Source organism: Somniosus microcephalus, unplaced genomic scaffold, assembly GCF_052327205.1.
Source record: "Somniosus microcephalus isolate GS21.2 unplaced genomic scaffold, FLI_Smic_1.0 unresolved_chr1, whole genome shotgun sequence".
Taxonomy (NCBI): domain Eukaryota; kingdom Metazoa; phylum Chordata; class Chondrichthyes; order Squaliformes; family Somniosidae; genus Somniosus; species Somniosus microcephalus.
In genome coordinates this window covers 55,765,359-55,785,151 of record NW_028225179.1, presented here as the reverse complement: position 1 = coordinate 55,785,151, position 19,793 = coordinate 55,765,359, and the positions used below count along the sequence as shown (strand labels likewise).

Genomic DNA, 19,793 nt, shown 5'->3' with positions numbered 1-19,793 from the left:
AACATTGAAAATTGCGATTGATACATTTTGGTAGAAATAATGAGGAGAGGAAATGTAAACTAAAGGGTACAATCCTAAAGGGAGTGCATGAACAGAGAGACCAGTGGGTGTATGTGCACAAATCGTTGAAGGTGGCAGGGCAGGTGGAGAAAGCAGTTGAAAAAAACTTACAGGATCCCGGGCTTCCTAAATAGAGGTATAGTGTACAAAAGCGTGGAAATTATGAGGCTTGATGGATAAAACACTGGTTCTGCGCCAACTGGTGTATTGTGTCCAATTGTGGGCACCACAATTTAGGAAGGATGTGAAGGCCTTAGTAATGGTACAGAAAAAGATTTACAAGAATGATTCCAGGGATGGAGGGACTTCAGTTACTTGGATAGTCTGGCGAAGCTAAGGTTGCTCTCTTTGGAGCAGAGAAGATTGAGTGGAGATTTGATAAAGGTGTTCAACATCATGAAGATCTGGGCAGAGTAGATAGAGAGAAACTGTTCCCATTGCCAGAAATGTCGAGAACCAGAGGGCACATAAGATTGGCAAAAGAACCAAGGGCGACATAAGAACAAACTTTTTTTAGGCAGCGAGTAGTTAGGATGTGGAATGCACTGCCTGAAAAGGTGGTGGAGGCAGATTCCATCACAGCTTTCAAAAGGGATTGGATAAGTAACTGAAGGAAAAAAATGCAGGGCTACCAGGAAAGGGCGGGAGCGTGGGAGTAGCTGAAGTGCTCTTGCTGAGAGCCGGCACGGGCTTGATGTGCCGAATGGCCTTCTTCCACGCTGTAAACATTCCAGTCTATGATTCTGTGAAAGGCGCTATACATATTCAAGTTGTTGTTGTATTACGGTTTGTTATAATATTCGTAACATGCAAAATCCAAACTTTACAAAATTAAATCCACACAAAATGCCACGGGGAATTTATTTTGAATAACATCCATTGCACCTTGCAACACATCTTTACATTTATGTGTCTTTCCTCCGTTTGCTGATAAACGTTTATCTTGCGGCCTGTTCTCGTTAATGGTCACAAGCAGGAACAGATAGACACAGCGTGTCTGACCGCCCCGAGATGTGCCAAAGGCATCATAGAGTCATAACGGCACAGCAGGAGACCAATCGGCTCATAGAGTTGGTGCCGGCTCTCTGTAGAGCAATCCAGTCCATCCCATTCTCCCACTCTGTCCCCGTAGCCTGCAAGTTAATTTCCCTCAAGTGCCTATCCAGTCTCCCCTTGAAAACATTGAGCATCTCTGCTTCCACCACTTGTGCCGGCAGCGAATTCCAGGTCATCACCACTCGCTGCATAAAAAAGTTTTCCGCTTCTACTGATATTTTGTCAGCTTCCACCTGCTTAGTAAACACCAATACAAGGTACTCATTGAGTATTCTAGCCTTGCCCTGCACCTCTAAGCATACATCACCTTCTATTTCCCTAACAGGCCCCACCCCTCCTCTTACTACCGGCATACTGTGTACATGCCGGTAGAAGATTTTTGAGTTCCCTTTTATGTTAACCGCCATTCTACTCTCATGTTCTCTTTGCCAATCTTATTTCCATCTTCAGTTCCCCTCTCAACTTATTGTATTTGTTCTGGTTCTCCGTTGCAGAATTCACCTGTCATACATCATAAACCCTCTTTTCTGTTTCATCATCTTCTCTATCTCCCTCTTCATCCAAGGGGCCCTTGCTTCGGTTCCCTTACCCTTCCCTCTTGTTGGAATGTATCTAGCTTGTACTTGGAAAATTTCCTCCTTAAAGATCACCCATTGTTCCATTACAGATTTTCCTGTCTGTCTTTGGTTCCATTTTATCCTGGCTGGATCCTTTCGCATCCCATTGAAGTTAACCCAATTCCACTTTAGAAAATCCACTCTAGATTGTTCCTTGCTCCTCTCCATTGCTAATCTAGATCTTATGATCCAATGATCACTCATACCCAAGTGTTCTCCCACAGACACTTGGTCGACCTGCTCCATTTCATTCCCCAGCACCAGATCCAGAAATACTTCCCTCCTAATTGAGCCAAGAATATATTGGTCAAGGAAATTCTCCTGAACACGTTTCAAAAATTCCTCCCCCTCCTTTCCCTTTACCCTAGCATTATCCCAATCGGTATTTGGGTAATTAAAGCCCCCCAATATCACCACTTTATAGCTCTATAGCATCAGTTTAGGACAAATGCATCAAATCAAATGTTCACCCGTCACAGAGACAAATAAAAACAGAGGAAAGGGTAGAAGGAGATAGGGAAACAAATCTAAATACAGAAAATATAAATATTTCCTATCCTTGATTTCTCTCTATTACAACCCAATACTCCAGTGGCGGATAAATAACTTCAGTGTACATTGCTCAGTTCGAGAATCGGAACAAAGAAAAAGACACAAAATAACTAAAAGTGGCCGAAACCAGGGACCTTAGAGTCTTCAGTCGAACGCTCTCCCAATTGAGCTATCCTGGCCCCTCGTTAATAAAGCTTTGTGTCAATCTTTCAGAAGAAAATCTAACCCCGGGTGGACGCCGCTCATTCCTCACTCCGGGGGAATGGGACCCGGCCAGGTCTCGGAGCTCAGGTAATGTTAATGATCTGCTGAAGCATTTATAAACACAGAAAGCTGACACACCAGGGGAGACCTCACAGTGTTGGACACGGAGTGGAATACACTGAAGATTCTTTTGTAACATTTACAGAGCACACTAACCCCGAGCTGCAGGGGAAATTATATGAAGTTCAATGTTCAGCAGCGAGATGCTGGAGAGATAAGAGTCCCGAATCAGGGAGAAATTTTCTGATACCGCTGCTGAATTTCATTTATGTCAAACATTCCCTGAAATCACTGCAGGAATTCAGAGCTGGGGACCGCCTGTGAAATCAGCCTAATAAATAAAATAATACACTCGCCCAACGTGGGGCTCGGACCCACGACCCTGAGATTAAGACTCTCATGCACTACCGACTGAGCAAGCCGGGCCCACACACTATTTCACACTCTCTGCCTGTTATTGCAGAGCGGCAGCTGTTGGCTCCGCCCCAGGGGCCCGTCTTGATCTACAAACCATGAACCAGCTTCCTCTCAATTCCCAGGTTTATCAGTAAACTGACCCACACAAGCCCGAGAGAGCGATGGATTCCTCTCACTGATCGACAATAAAACTCAGATTTTCTGCTCTTTTCACCTTCCAAACATTCACATCCATTTTGCTCAGTATTTATTTCGCTTTCCTTTTTATTCTGTTTCTGCTTTTCTTTGTAAACATTTCATTGTAATTATTTATGAGAGGGAAGAAATGAACAGAAGAGATTTACTGGAATGGTTCCAGGAATGAGGGACTTCAGTTATGTGGAGAGACTGGAGAAGCTGGGATTGTTTAGAGCAGAGACGGCTACGAGGAGATTTGACAGAGGTGTTCAAAATCATGAACGATTTTGAAATCGTAAATAAGGAGAAACTGTTTCCAGTGGCAGAAGGGTCGGTAACCAGAAACCACAAATTGAATCTAATTGGTAATAGAACCAGAGGCGACATAACGGACCATTGCTTCATACGGCGAGTTGTTGTGGTCTGGAATGCACTGCCTGAAAGGATGGTGGAAGCAGGTTCAATAATAACTTTCAAAAGGAAATTGGATTAATACTGGAAGGGAAATATTTACATGGCAATAGAAAAATATCAGGGTATTGGAACTAATGGAGAGTTCCAACAAAGTGGCAGCACAGGCGCGATGGAAAGTCCCAGGCTTCATTTCTGCCTGCACTGAGATCGATTATTTCACCCAGTGTGCTGCCGAGCTCCACAGAATGTAGGAAGGGCCGATGTTCCTACACTGGCCTGTGCTTCATCAGCTGATCTCACCCGGCATCATATTGAGCCGCACAAAGCAGGATGGGCCCAGGATTCATCACCGGCCTGTGGTGTGTTAGATCATCTCATGATGTGTGCTACTGAGCCATCCAATTCAGTAAACTCTCTGTATACATCCCCGGTTTGTGCTGAGTTAGCAGATATCACCCGCTGTGGTACCGAGCCCCATACAGACCAGGATAGGCCCAGGATCATTCCACGGCTTGTGGTGTGTTCGCTGATCTTATTTGGTGAGTTACTGAGCCTAAAGAACAGGAAAGATCCAGGCTTCATCTCTGGTCTAAGCTGAATTCTCTGACCTCATCTGCTGTCTGGGCCTGTGTTGGGCATATCTGGGTCCTTGTAGCAACTGTCCGAGTAGTTGGTCATGGTCTGCGCAGGAGTTGTTCAGGTCTTTGTAGAAGCTACCTGGGCCTGTGTAAGATATTACTGGGTTTGTGCTGGAGCTACCTGGGTCTGTGTAACAGCTGTATGTGTCAGGGTAGGAGCTGTCTGGGCCTATATGTTATATTTGAGTCTGTGTAAGAGCGGTTTGTTTCAGGGTGGGAGCTGTCTGGGTCTCTACGTTATATCTGGGTCAGTGTAAGTGCTGTCTGTGCCGGAGTAGGAGCTGTCAGGTTCTGTATATTATATCTGGGTCTGTGTAAGAGCTGTCTGTGTCAGGGCAGGAGCTGTCTGGTCTGTATGTTATATCTGAGCCTCTGTAAGTGATGTCTGTGTCAGGGTAGGAGCTGTCTGGGTCTGTATGTTATATCTGGGTCTATGTAAGAGCTATCTGTGTCAGGGAAGGAGCTGTCTGGTCTGTATGTTATATCTAGGTCTGTGTAAGCGCTGTCTGTGTCAGGGTAGGAGCTGTCTGTGACTGTGCGTTATATCTGAGTCTGTGTACGAGCTGTCTCTGTCAGGGGAGGAGCTGTCTGGCTCTGTATCTTTTATCTGAATCAGTGTAATTTCTTTCTAGGTTTGTGTAGAAACAACCAGGGCATATGAAGAAGCTGGTGAAAGGCAGTCAACCAGCAACATTAAATGTTTCTCTCTCCACAGATGCTGCAAGACCTGCTCAGTATATCCAGCATTTACTGCTTTTATTTCAGATTTCCAGCATCAGCAGCATTTTGCTTTGGTTTCTATGAAGAAGATGTCTGGGCCTGTGTAGGAATGTCTGGGTCTGTGCAGGAGCTGTCTGGATTTTTGTATGAATGTCTGGGTCTGTGTAGAAGCTGTCTGCGTCTGTGTAGGAATATCTGGGCCCGTGTAGGAACATTCCGTGCCTTTCTTGGAACTGTCCGTTCCCTGTAGGAAATGTCCATGGCTGTATATGGTGCTCATGTATAGATGCTGGCTGTGTTATTGTAGGAATTGTCTGGGTCTATGTAAGAGCGAATGGATCAGTGCAGGATTTCTTGGATCTGTACAGATGCTCCCTGGATCGGGGTAGGAGCTATCTGTGTCTGCGTAGGAACGTCTGTGCCATTGATGGTGCGCCCTCACGGGCACAGGCTTTCCTAGACGGACCCAGGCAGCTCCTACCCTGACACAGGGAGCACCAGCAAAGGCACAGACTTTCCTAGACGGACACAGGCAGCTCCTACCCTGACACATGAAGCACCACCACAGGCACAGACTTTCCTACACGGACCCAGGCAGCGACTACCCTGACACATGAAGCACCACCACAGGCACAGACTTTCCTACACGGACCCAGGCAGCTCCGACCCTGACACATGAAGCACCACCACAGGCACAGGCTTTCCTAAATGGAAAGATAGGAGCTGACTGGGTCTACATAGGAAAGTCTGTGCTTCTAATGGTGCTCTCTGTGTCAGGGTAGGAGCTGCCTGGGTCCGTCCAGGAAGAGGGTTAGTACAAATATTCCGGATCAAAGGCAATCTCTACCGCCTACACTTTCTATCAACGAGTTTTTTTCTGGAAGTTGAATGCGATATTCAACCAGTTCTGGATTTTCATCTCACTGAAGTAGATAAATGAACGAAAGACTTGAATTTATTGGGCGCCTTTTCCCACCACCGGACGTCCCAAGAAGTTTACAGCCAATGAAGTACTGTTGTACATCACTATTGTAATTTAGGAAACATGGTAGCCCATTTGCGCACAGCGAGCTCCCACAAACAGCAATGTGATAATGACCAGATCATCTGCTATTTTTTGTTATGTTGATTGAGGTATAAAAATGGCCAGAATGATTGATGTCCCAGGTTTATTCAGTATACAGACAGTCATTAAGATAAATAATGATTGAGCCTGGGAAGGACACCGTTTTCACACCTACCCACAATGATCACAAGCTCCTTGAGGAAGGGCATTCAGCCCATTCTAATACAGCCCTCCAGAACAACTGTAGTCTTCACCTCATTGCTTAATCCAGTTTCCTCCTAAATCATTCAGTGGTTTTCACCACCACCGCTCTGCCTGGAGTCCATTCTAAGTGTTGATCATTCTCCTGATATCAGCCCTAAAAAAGTTCCCTTTCACTTTTGAGGCTGTTTCTTCTTGTTATTTCTCCCACAATGTAATCTGGTATTCCACACGAGTTACTTTCTTGTAGATCTCTGCAATACCAAATCGTAGATGCCTCCGTTCTAGGCTGAAAATTTCGATTATAACTCCCAGCGAGTAGGGTTAAAATCTTTCCACCCGTGTATGTTTGTTCTACAGTATCCAGGTGTGTCTGGTACTGCTGCTGCCTCCTCTGGCCGCTGTGCAGTATTTTACAACCTTGTACTGCTGCTCCCTCCACTGGCCGGTGTGCAGCATTGCACCACCTGCTCCCTCTGCTGGCTGCTGCGCAGTATTGCTGTGTACGGTTGAACCTGGTACAACTTCGACCTCCTCTGCTTCTAGCTGTGCCAGAACTGGGCGAGGAGAATGGAGGGTGGAGTTGCTTCCTGAGAAGCGACACTACAGAATAGGAGTGAAAGACGATTTCTTGATCCAGTCTGCTGACAGCTAATGTAGGGTAATGTTATCTGAGAAGGAAGAGAACAGAATTCACGACCTTAGAGCGCGAGTAGTCCTTTCAACCTTCTCCCTGCTCCGACATTACATTAGATCATGGCTGATCTGCACCACACCTACATATAACTAAATCCCCTTTCCTAACAACAACGCGTCGATCTCAGTCTTGGTAGCAACAATTGACCCTCAGCATCCACGGACTTATCGGGGAGAGAGTTCCCGATTCCTACAAACCTTTATGTGAAAAGATGCTATCGGATTTGACTTTTGAATGGACTGGCTGTAGTTTTAAGTTTTTCCCCCTTGTACTTTTTTCCTCGTCAGAGGAAGTTGTTTAACTCTATCCACACTATTAAACCTTTTAATACTTAAAACACCATGATCTGATCACACATCAGTCTTCTAAATTCAAGAGAACAGAAGCCAAATTAATCATCATAATGGAATCCTGTACGCCTCGGTATTAATCTGGTAAATCTGCGCTGCACCATTCCAAGGCCAATATATCCTTCCTGCGTACGGTACCCAGAAGAGAACACAACCGACTTGACGGTTCCAATGGACGCCTGGCCGGCCTTCTACGTTCTTTCCTTCGGAAAACTCAAGTAATTCTGCCTGCCCGTGTCCTTACTCACACCAAATCCCGTCCAGCCATCACCCCTGTGCTTACTGACCTGGATTGGCAGGGCAACAATTTCTGTGTGAATAACTGGGAGAATCGGACATTATAGGCTCGTGGGAGGCTATTGAAACCCGGAGCGAACCAGGACTTCTTCATTTTGAGTCTAACTTTAGAAAAAAACAGAATCGCTGAATGGCAGCTTATGATCAATTATGATTATGGAGCCTGACATTGCTGGGAAATAATGATGCATTAAAGGCGTGCGTCATTATTAATACATAAATGTGTCAGCAAGCACGAGGCGAGATGTGTTGCGCTGCACTATAAACTGATGGTTTTTCACTACAAATGGGAACATATTGCACGTGTCCGTGATTTGTACATCAGACCTCTCACATATCAATCAGTGAAACCCCATAGCGAGAATCACACCACCAGAACAACGAGCCGCTGGCACCGTAGTCGTTCAGCCATTATCGAATTTCTCTGCCACCAACACCCCATCAGCCGGCCTTTCAGACAGCTTGTGTCCATTTCATCTCGGTTTCTGTTCGGGTAAATTCCTCTCTGACCCATCTAGGTGAGCGGAATTAGCCCAGGAAATCACCCTGGCCCTGTATTCCTCGCAGTACCGAGCTGTTGTACGAGGTGAATCTGCCCCAGTCAGAAACAGGTCCAGCTCTCGCTTGAAGAAATTCAGCGAATCGGTGTCCACTGCCCGAGCCGGCAGATTGTTCCAGAGTTCCACTATTCCCTGGGAAAGGAGCCACCTCCAGACATCTGATCAAGATCTGGCCTTATACAACTTAAAATTGTCACCCCTGGTCTTCCCTCAAATATTTAATTGGAACGAATTGTGAACTGGAACTAAAGCTACTCTTCATCATCTTATAAACATCGATCAGATCAACCCTCAGTCTAGGCTTCTGTAAAGTGTCGACACGCAACTCGTTCAGCCGATCTTGACAACTAAACTGCTTTATACTGGGAATTAGTCTAGTGGTTTTCCTCTGCACACTTTCCAAAAGAGGTTGGCCTTTACCTCAAGAGGAATGAAATACTAAAGAGGAGGATGATATTCACCAGTTTACAAAGTTCTAGGTGGCCCACATCTGGAGTATTGTGTTCTGTTCTGGGCACGGCATGCAGGAAGGATATATTGGCCTTGGAGTTGTGCAGCGCAGATTTCCCAGATTAACACCGAGACTTACAGCGTTAAATTATGAGGATTGATTGTATAAAGCTGCCTTTTGTTCACGTGAGTTTAAAAGATTGAGGGGTGATCGGATTGTGGTGTTTAACATGTTAAATGGATTAATAGGGTACATGGAGATCAACTATTTCCTCTGGTTGTGGAATCAAAGACAAGGGTCATAACCTCAAATATAGAGCCGGGCCATTTAGACATTAAATCCGAAAGCAACTTCTCTCTCAAAGGTTTTAGAAATCCAGAACTCCCTATCCGAAAAGGCTTTGGATGCTGGGGGTCAATTGTTGCTTCCAAGACTGAGATCTACACGGTGTTGCTGGGAAGGGTATCAAGTTATATGGAGGAAAAGAAGAAAAATGGAAGAGAACTGCAGATAGCCAATTTCTTATCCAAGCTGTCACCGACCCACCTATTCCACGGGCCTCAATTTTGTCAACTAGCCTTCTATATGGTACTTTGTCAATTGCCTTCTGTAAATCAATGTAGACAACATCCATTGCATTCCCTTCACCAATCCTCCCTGTTACTTCATCAAAAAATTCAATTAGATTACGCAAACACGATCTGCCCTTTACAAATCAGTGTTGGCTCTCCTTAATTAGCTTAAACCTCTCCATGTGCCCGTTAATTTTAGACTGGATTATTGTTTCTAAAGCTTTACCCGCCACTGATGTTAGAGTGACCGGCCTGTAGTTGTTAAGCTTGTCCTTAGACTTTTTCTTGAACAATGCTGCCACATTTGCCAATATCCAATCCTCTGGCACCTCCACCGCATCTAGGGAAGATTGTAAAATTATGGCAAGCACTTCCGCTATCTCCTCCCCCAATTCCCTTAGCAACCTGGCATGCAGGCCATCTGGACCAGGCGACTTATCCACTGTAAGAAGACCCAGCCTATCTAGTACATCCTGTTTATCAATTTTCACCCCTTCCATTGCTTGTACCTTTTCCACTTCTACTGATATTTTGTCAGCATCCACCTCCTTAGCAAACACAGATACAAATGACTCATTGAGTATTCTAGCCTTGCCCTGCGCCTCTAAGCATATATCACCTTCATTGTCCCTAATAGGCCCCACCCTGCCTCTTACTACCCGCTTACTATTCACATTCTGGTAGAAGAATTTTGGGTTTCGCTTTTATGTTAACCGCCATTCTACTCTCATACTCTCTCTTTGCCAACCTTATTTTCATCTTCATTTCCCCTCTCAACTTATTGTATTTGGTCTGGTTCACCGTTGAAGAATTCACCTGACATTCATCATACACACTCTTTTTTTGTTTCATCATCTTCTCTATCTCTTTCGTCATCCAAGGAGCCCTTGCTTTGGTTCCCTTACCCTTCCCTCTTGTTGGAATGTATCTAGCCTGTATTTGGAACATCTCCTCCTTAAAGTTCACCCATTGTTCCGTTACAGCTTTACTGTTATCCTTTGGTTCAATTTTAATCTGGCTGGATCCTTTCGCTTGCCATTGAAGTTAGCCCTATTCCAATTTAGAAGTTCCACTCTAGATTGTTCCTTGCTCCTCTCCATTGCTAATCTAAATCTTATGATACAATGATCATTCCTACACAATTGTTCTCCCACAGACACTTGGTCGACCTGGCATACCTCATTCTCCAGCATCAGATCCAACAAAGCCTCCTTCCTACTTGGGCCAAGAACATATTGGTCAAGGAAATTCTCCTGAACGCATTTCAGAACTTCCTCCTCCTCCTTTCCCTTTCCTCTGGCATTATTCCAATCGATATTTGGGTAATTAAAGTCCCCCAATATCACCACTCTATAGCTCTTGCATATCTCTGCGACTTCCCTGCAGATTTGCTCCTCTGCCTCCCTCTCACTATTTGGGGGCCTGTAGAATACCACCAATACCGTGATCACAACTATTTTGCTTTTCAACTCTAACCAAATGGATTCTGTCCCTGGTCCCTCAAGAACATCTTCCCTTTCCAACACTACAATGTCTTCCTTAATCAGCACTGTCACCCCATCTCCCATTTTTCCTTCCATATTATTTCTGAACACCTTGTCTCCTTGAATATTAAATGCCAAGTCCTTACCGTTTTTAAGCCACGTTTCGGTTGTTGCCGCAACATCATATTGCCACATGGCTAATTGTGCTTGTATTCACCAACCTTATTCACCACACTTTGTGCTTTTATGTACATGCATTCTAAACCAATTTTTAACTTTTTCGTAGTCTTGCTTAGTCTGCTCCTATCTAAAATTGTACTTCTTCCTCCTCTCGTGCTACTTTCATCTCTAGGACTATCCAACACACTCAATTTTTATGCACCTTATTCCTCTTTCGTACTCCTATATTCTGGTGCCCATCCCCCTGCCAAGCTAGATTAAACACTCCCCAACAGCACTAGCAAACCACCCCACGTGAATATTGGTTCTGGCTCTCGAGGTGTAACCCGTTCAGCTTGTACAGATCCCACCTTCTCCAGAAATGGTCCCAATGCCTCAGGAATCTAATCCCCCTCCCTCCTGCACCATCTCTCCAGCCAGGCATATAGGACAAGAAATGGTGAAACTTCGTGGCCAATGTCTCTACTCAAATGCTTCTTCGCTGCCACAGTGAAATAACGCAACATTTTCAGTACAGTCGACTATTCTAGAGTGTATTATATCAGGATGCGGAGACAGACGACAATGCTGAGCTATTAATTCTGCAATATCTTATTTGATAATATAAGTCGTAGATTCAAAACTAGTTTTGTAAAGAGAGTCTAATATTGTTGACTTGAACTAGTCAGCAATGTCCGCACGGCAGTTGGATGCCTGTGTCCAGTTGGAAAGCTGTCTGAAAGAACATGCAGTCTGGCAGAGCTGGACGTCCAGCAGATTGACTTTTCTGCTGAGCAGACGATGAGCTTCCTTCTTGAAATATTTCGTCAGTCCATCTCAGAGGGGATTAAGCATCATTAATGTGGAATGTGACTGGGGCCGATTGTGTGACAGGAAGTGTAGGGGCAGTTTCCCATCCTTCAAGAACATTAATGATTCAGTTGCAGAATTTGATTGCACCACTCGCCACTCAGTCCAAGGATGAACCAAACTGATCCCGTCGAGTTAAAGCGATTCTGCCAGTCAGTTAATTCAGGGGAATTTCAAGATCAATAAGAAATCAGATAATAATAATCGCATCACATAATGGATAAGGTGTTTAACTTTGATGTGTATTATAATGTTATCAGAAATTTGTAGTTTCCAGTCTTCCACGGTCGGTTTGCACATTGGGTTCCAACCTGGATCGGACCTGTTTTACATCTGACCATTTCTAACAATCACTGACATCATGTAACAGAAATATCTAAATTTATTTTGTGCACAGAAGCTGGCTGTGCTTTTTCAACGTTGTGGATCCGGGTGTAATGGGCAGGACTTGCAGTGAAGAGGACTTACGTGCACATTGTTTCTGTTTGGATGTCATCTTTTTTTATCTCCGTTATTTCACTCCAGTCGAACGAACTGACGGAAGAAGGAAAAAGTGCTCTCTCTGATTCACGATCTCTGTCTTACCTTCATTCGAGAAGGTGAAGAATTCCAATGGTCCCTGTTAATTTAAACAAGATATGAACAATGAAGGGGCCAAGACCAGTGGTTTGGACGAGATTAGAATTGAAAGCTAATTTTATGTAAGATTCAGTCAAATGCTGGGAAGGTTTATCAGCATCAAACATTCAACACAATAAATAAGCACAATGGATTAGCATTCCATCGTCTTAACCTCTCGTCTCCCGTCTACATCAACTCAGCCATTCCATTTCCTGCTTTTTGCATCCAAACAGAAATACGCCACAGGGACGTCCCCTTTACTGCTTGTCCTGCCCGTGCACCTAGATCGACAATGCTGAAAATGTAGAATCATCTTCTGCATTCAAAATGCATTCCGATCTTCAGGAAGGCAGTAATGTCCCTGATCGAAAGATGAGGTGTGCACCCCTTTTAGTCAGACCAGGAAGGCTGGTCATGCCGGTTTGATTGCCGGCCAGTACAGAACCCTGTACGGTTTGAATTCAGCACCCATAGGACCAATTCACCAGCCAGCTTCTCACATCCTTTCAGCGCTAGAGAAAGCAGGACTGACTAATATTCAGGGAAGAGGGTGTTTCAAGAAGATTGACGCTGAATGTAAGTTTATCCCAATTCAGGCGAGCTCATGGGTGCAGAAAGCAAAATGTAAAGTTTCTGCATTGGCCGGAATCGAACACGGGTCCATGACGTCCAATGATACACCGAGCAGACTTTAACTTTTCTCAGTTGGTTGGTTTTCAGTTGCTTCTGTGAAGCTCTATGATTTCGAAAGATATGGGCAAAATGACAAGAAATCTCATGTTTTTAATGGAAAGTAATTTTGTTTTCTGCAATGTCGATTGGCTGTAAGAAGCTGAGTTTTGACTAAAATTTAGCGGGGCTCGTCCTGGATTTGAACCCGGGATTTCTCGCAACATCAAAGCAAGAATCTGAGCAAACCCGATTTAAACAGACATAGAATGATCCATGACTGGCAGCAATCCTGATTACGATTAGCAACAACGTCAGACGCCTTATCCATCAGGCCAAGAAAATGTCTCGTGCAATCAGGTTATTTTGCTTCCAAAGGCCAGCCCTGCTTTCGAAATACTTGTCTGTCGAGCGGCCCCGCAGGTCTAAATGTATCGACTGGTTTCAAAGCATCAATTCAGATTGCTGCGAATGGGACCTGTGCCGCCAGGGACAGCGGTGGTAGCAGAGCAACTTAACAGTGTAAATAGGTGAAAGTGAATGTTAGATTAAGGTAATGCCGCAGGAAAGTGACAAAGAAACGGAAGGAGGAAACTAAAGAAGGTCTATAGATTGTGGACGGAAGAAAAAGCTGGGAGAAGAGGCGGGTTTGAATTATGGAGCATCAAGCTCAGTCGTGTGAGAGCGCGGGGTTTGAAGGAGTAAATAGGTTCTCACCATCAATAAAAAAATGCAGTTTGATGTAGTGAAGATTGATTTTTCGCTGCGTTCTATCAGCAGGCGCCACAGAGAACAGTATATAAAAAGCGAGCTGCACCCTGATTTGGATTATGAACCGAGTTTGCTATGACCACATTGCGGAGTACTAGACCATTATACGATCCTGGCGTCACACATCAACTGCTTCAGCGCTGCCCCAATCACAGCCAATTTACGAATGGTGCTGCTTAGAAAAGATAGATTTTTGGTGAAGATGCCAAAATCAGTACTGACAGAAATTTTGACAGCGGTGAAATTCGACCCACGTTCCACAGCGACTGGAGCCGTAATCCAGAATGGGAACTAGTGCAACCGCAGTTACATTTAAAAGGATTGTAGCCCTATCACAAGAGAAGAAACGACCCCCTGGAGATTCATTAGGACAAAAAAGCCTCATGGGAGTCAAACCCAGAATTTACTAGGTACCCAGCTAAGCCACGGAACCAAATCAAACCTCAACTAATCCACCTCCTCTCACTGATATCTATCAGCTACCTGTCACTGCCTCTTGGAGCCTGAGGCTGTTTTGTATTGATTAATCTCTCCTGTCTATTCCGCCAGGTATTCCGATGTTGTCTGTATCTCACTGTGTTTATCTCAGTTTCAATCTGCGGGTTGATTCTAAATGAATAGCTGTGTTTGTGTCTTACATGAAATAAATGAGTGGTCAGACAATTCTTCCTCTGACACTGGGGAACTAATGAGCCAACATTTATAACAAGATATTGTTTATTGTGATGCACCAATTACATTGTTCCATTTTGCATTATATAGGTACAATTCTGAGCAAAAACATTGTGATCCCAACGTCGCAGCTTTTTAATTTGACGTCACAGGCGCCACCATTTCACTCAAGGTGATTCATAACTAATAAACAGAGAAGTCAAGCACTGAAAGGGTATTTGTAGAAAGCGTTGTGAGACTGTGGAATGCACTGGCCCAGCAAGCAGCAGATTTAAAACAAGGTTTAATAACCGGCAGCCTGTGGGAGGAAGGGGGCAGAGAGGCAAGAGAGACACAGGAAAGATCAACTTGGAAACTATTGGCCCCGAATCTACTTTAAATCCCCCAATGTATTTAAACCCATTTAATGTCAGATTCACACATTGATGCATGTGAGCAACATAGGACATTTATCGCTGTCTCTGGTCTAAATAACTGCTTTATTATTTGATCCCACCCGCTGTGATTAGGCTCTACCCTGAATATTTATCTCCGCCCTAGAATCAGTTTGTAATCTGGAGACAAGGTTTCTGCAGCAGGCGGTCAGGGAGCAGAGGCTGAGGCTGATCTGTGTCATGTGGGAGCACAACACAATGTTTCTGCTGTTTATTTTCATTACCCTGCAGGATATTCCATACTGTTCTCAACATCTTACATACCGTTAAATATCGGAAGTTTTCTTTCATTGTAACGATCGCTGCGACTCTTCTTGACGTGCAGAATTTGCAGCAAATTTAATATCACGAAACCGTCATCCCCAACAATAAACAGGGTCAGCGATTTGAGAATTTAATTTCGTGCAGCCGTCATGTTTGAGGCTGCGATGGCCGAGTGGATAAGGCGTGTGACTTGAAATCCACTGGAATTTCCCCCGCGCAGGTTCGAGCCCTGCTCGCAGCGGGTTTTTTCATTATTGTCATTAATACTTCAAATAATTTATTTTCTTCAATCTGTAAAGGAGGATTGTGGAAGCAAGAAAAGTCTGCGTTATGTTTCGGTTTGGAGCCGAAGTTGCTGCGGCCAGAACGCAGAGTATTAATCACTATACGAGCACGGCACCACACATCAACAACTGGAGATCTGCAAAGTATCGCATGCCACTGCTTAGGAAACATGGATTTTTGGTGAAGAGTCCAAAATCAGCACCGCCAGAAATACAGAAGCGGTGAAATTCGACGCAGGCCTCGCAGCGACTGGAGCCTTCAGGCACAGTTACATTTAAAAGAATTGTAGCCTTTTCACACGAGAAGAAGCTCACCCCTGGAGATTCTTTAAAAATAGGCCGCGCTGGAAATTGAACCCAGGAATTCCTGTTTACTAGACAGAAGTTTTGACCAGCTAAGCCACGGGACCGAACGCGAGCGCAACTCCTCGCCCCCACTCACTGATGTCTATCAGCTTCCGGTCACTGTCTTCTGGACTCTCAGGCCGTTTCTTATTTCTCCAGCTCTCTTGTCCATTCCGCCATATGTCCCATTGCTCTCTGAACCTCCCGCTTAATTTATCTCAGTGTCAATCTGTGAGGTGATTCTGAATGATTACCCTATGTTTGTGTCTTATATGAAATAAATGGGAGGATCAGACAAATCTTCCTCTGACAGTGGGGAACAACTAAGCCAACAGTTATAACACGATATTGTTTACTGTGATGCAGCAAATACAATATTCCATCTTAAAAGTTTCAGTTTCAATTCTGTGCAAAAGAAACTGTGACTCCAACGTGTTTCCAATAGCCTGCCTTTTAATCTGACATCACAAACGATACCATTGCACCTTAAGGTGATTCATAACTAATAAACAGAGAAGTCAAGCACTGAAAGGGTATTTGTAGAAAGGGCTGTGAGACTGTGGAATGCACTGGCCCAGCAAGCAGCAGATTTAAAACAAGGTTTAAAAACCGGCAGCCTGTGGGAGGAAGGGGGCAGAGAGGCAAGAGAGACACAGGAAAGATCAACTTGGAAACTATTTGCCCCGAATCTACTTTAAATCCCCCCACTGTATTTAAACCCATTTAATGTCAGATTCACAAATTGATGCATGTGGGCAATATAGGACATTTATCGCTGTCTCTGGTCTAAAATGACTGCTTTATTATTTGCTCCCACCCGCTGTGTTTAGGCTCTACCCTGAATATTTATCTCCGACCTAGAATCAGTTTGTAATCTGGAGACAAGGTTTCTGCAGGCGGCGGGCAGGGAGCAGAGGCTGTGACTGATCTGAGTCATGTGGGAGCAGAACACAATGTTTCTGCTGTTTATTTTCATTACCCTGCAGAATATTCCATACTGTTCTCAACATCTTACATACCGTTAAATATCGGAAGTTTTCTTTTATTGTAATGATCGCTGCGATTCTTCTGGACTTGCTGAATTTGCAGCAAATTAAATATCACGAAACCGTCATCGCCAACAATAAACAGGGTCAGCGATTTGAGAATTTTGTATCTTGGAGCCGATATTTTCGCGGCTGCGATGGCCGAGTGGTTAAGGCGTTGGATTTGAAATCCAATGGGGTTTCCCCGCGCAGGTTCGAGCCCTGCTCGCAGCGGGTTTTCTCATTATGATAATTAATTACTTCAAATAAATTATTTTCTTCAATCTGCTCCCTCTGGGAGGATTTTGGAATTTTCAATGCCGGTTTTAAGGAAACTAAAGGATTGCCGAGACAACTGGATCACTTACTTCAAGAAGGTTTGCTGACCGAATTCCAAAAGTTATCTGCAGATTGTCTGGAAGCTCCAGATAAGGAGGCCTCGACAGTCTCTGAGGTACCTTCCCATACACTCGCTGCTGTCCGGTAGCATCAGTCTGTGTAACCATGGGAGAGAGAGAATGGAAAGTCACTGCAAGGCATGTTTCTGTCAGCAGCAATGTTACAAGAGCAGCCATTCTAAAGTGAAAAGCAGAACACATTCCAGGAGACAGTCCAGGAGACAGACAAACGGAGTGGAGATCTGGAAGACTGACCAGAAAAAAAACAAGGAGGACACCAACTCATAATTCATCTCTCCCTCTCCCGAAGCAGAAGAATTGAACATTCTGAGTTTTGAGTTGCACCACTGAGGTTGTACAAGTCTCTCTCTGTTTAAACTTGTATTATTATGTCAATAAAACGATTTGTTTGAAAAGTTTGAAGCTTCATTTCCCAAGGAATTTTCTGAATCGGGCTGCATTGGTTCCGAAGGCCGGCTCTGCTTTCGCAGAGCTTGACTGTCGGGAGGTCCCGCAGGTCGAAATGTATCGACTGGTTTCAAAGCACCAACTCAGATTGGGGCGTACGGGACATGTGGCCCAGGAAGAGTGGTGGTAGCAGAGCACACTTAGCAGTTTAAGTGGCTGAAAGTGAATGTTAGATTAAGGAAATACCGCAGGAAAATTATAATGAAATTGAAGGGGGAAAGTAAAGGAGAGCTATTGATTGTGGAAGGAAGAAAAGTCTGCGTTATGGTTCGGTTTGGAGCCGAAGTTGCTGCGGCCAGAATGCAGATTATTAATCACGATACGAGCACGGCACCACACATCAACAACTGGAGCTCTGCAAAGTATCGCATGGCTCTCCTTAGGAAACATGGATTTTTGGTGAAGATTCCAAAATCAGCACCGCCAGAAATACAGAAGCGGTGAAATTCAACGCAGGCCTCGCAGCCACTGGAGCCTTCATCCAGAATGGGAACTGGTGCAGGCACAGTTACTTTTAAAAGAATTGTAGCCTTTTCACACGAGAAGAAACTCACCCCTGGAGATTCTATAAAAATAGGCCCCGCTGGGAATCGAAACCAGGATCTCCTGTTTACTAGACAGACGCTATGACCAGCTAAGCCACGGGACCCAATGCTGGCGCAATTACTCGCCCCCACTCACTGATGTCTATCAGCTTCCGGTCGCAGTCTTCTGGACTCTCAGGCCGTTTCTTATTTCTCCAGCTCTCTTGTCTATTCCGCCATATGTCCCATTGCTCTCTGTATCTCCCGCTTAATTTATCTCAGTGTCAATCTGTGAGGTGATTCTGAATGATTACCCTATGTTTGTGTCTTATACGAAATAAATGGGGGGATCAGACAACTCTTCCTCTGACACTGGGGAACAAATAAGCCAACAGTTATAACACGATATTGTTTACTGTGATGCAGCAAATACAATATTCCATCTTAAAAGTTTCAGTTTCAATTCTGGGCAAAAGAAACTGTGACTCCAACGTGTTTCCAATAGCCTGCCTTTTAATCTGACGTCACAAACGCCACCATTGCACCTCAAGGTGATTCATAACTAATAAACAGAGAAGTCAAGCACTGAAAGGGTATTTATAGAAAGGGTTGTGAGACTGTGGAATGCACTGGCCCAGCAAGCAGCAGATTTAAAACAAGGTTTATAAACCGGCAGCCTGTGGGAGGAAGGGGGCAGAGAGGCAAGAGAGACACAGGAAAGATCAACTTGGAAACTATTGACCCCGAATCTACTTTAAATCCCCCCACTGCATTTCAACCCATTTAATGTCAGATTCACAAATTGATGCATGTGAGCAATATAGGACATTTATCGCTGTCTCTGGTCTAAAATAACTGCTTTATTATTTGCTCCCACCCGCTGTGTTTAGGCTCTACCCTGAATATTTATCTCCGACCTAGAATCAGTTTGTAATCTGGAGACAAGGTTTCTGCAGGCGGCGGGCAGGGAGCAGAGGCTGTGACTGACCTGAGTCATGTGGGAGCAGAACACAATGTTTCTGCTGTTTATTTTCATTACCCTGCAGAATATTCCATACTGTTCTCAACATCTTACATACCGTTAAATATCGGAAGTTTTCTTTTATTGTAATGATCGCTGCGATTCTTCTGGACTTGCTGAATTTGCAGCAAATTAAATATCACGAAACCGTCATCGCCAACAATAAACAGGGTCAGCGATTTGAGAATTTAGTATCTTGGAGCCGATATTTTCGCGGTTGCGATGGCCGAGTGGTTAAGGCGTTGGATTTGAAATCCAATGGGTGTTTCCCCGCGCAGATTCGAGCCCTGCTCGCAGCGGGTTTTCTCATTATGATAATTAATTACTTCAAATAAATTATTTTCTTCAATCTGCTCCCTCTTGGAGGATTTTGGAATTTTCAATGCCGGTTTTAAGGAAACTAAAGGATTGCCGAGACAACTGGATCACTTACTTCAAGAAGGTTTGCTGACCGAATTCCAAAAGTTATCTGCAGATTGTCTGGAAGCTCCAGATAAGGAGGCCTCGACAGTCTCTGAGGTACCTTCCCATACACTCGCTGCTGTCCGGTAGCATCAGTCTGTGTAACCATGGGAGAGAGAGAATGGAAAGTCACTGCAAGGCATGATTCTGTCAGCAGCAATGTTACAAGAGCAGCCATTCTAAAGTGAAAAGCAGAACACATTCCAGGAGACA

General features: G+C 44.4%; 3 non-coding genes across 3 annotated transcripts; 2 read left to right on the top strand and 1 right to left on the bottom strand.

Moving 5' to 3' along the window:
- Positions 1-16,859: 16,859 nt before the first annotated feature.
- Positions 16,860-16,941, top strand: trnas-uga (transfer RNA serine (anticodon UGA)). The gene has a single exon. It is a non-coding gene; the product is annotated as a tRNA-Ser (tRNA).
- Positions 16,942-18,148: 1,207 nt separating this feature from the next.
- On the bottom strand, positions 18,149-18,222 carry trnat-agu (transfer RNA threonine (anticodon AGU)). Its single transcript has one exon. It is a non-coding gene; the product is annotated as a tRNA-Thr (tRNA).
- Positions 18,223-19,334: 1,112 nt separating this feature from the next.
- Positions 19,335-19,417, top strand: trnas-uga (transfer RNA serine (anticodon UGA)). The gene has a single exon. It is a non-coding gene; the product is annotated as a tRNA-Ser (tRNA).
- The last annotated feature ends 376 nt before the right edge of the window (positions 19,418-19,793 follow it).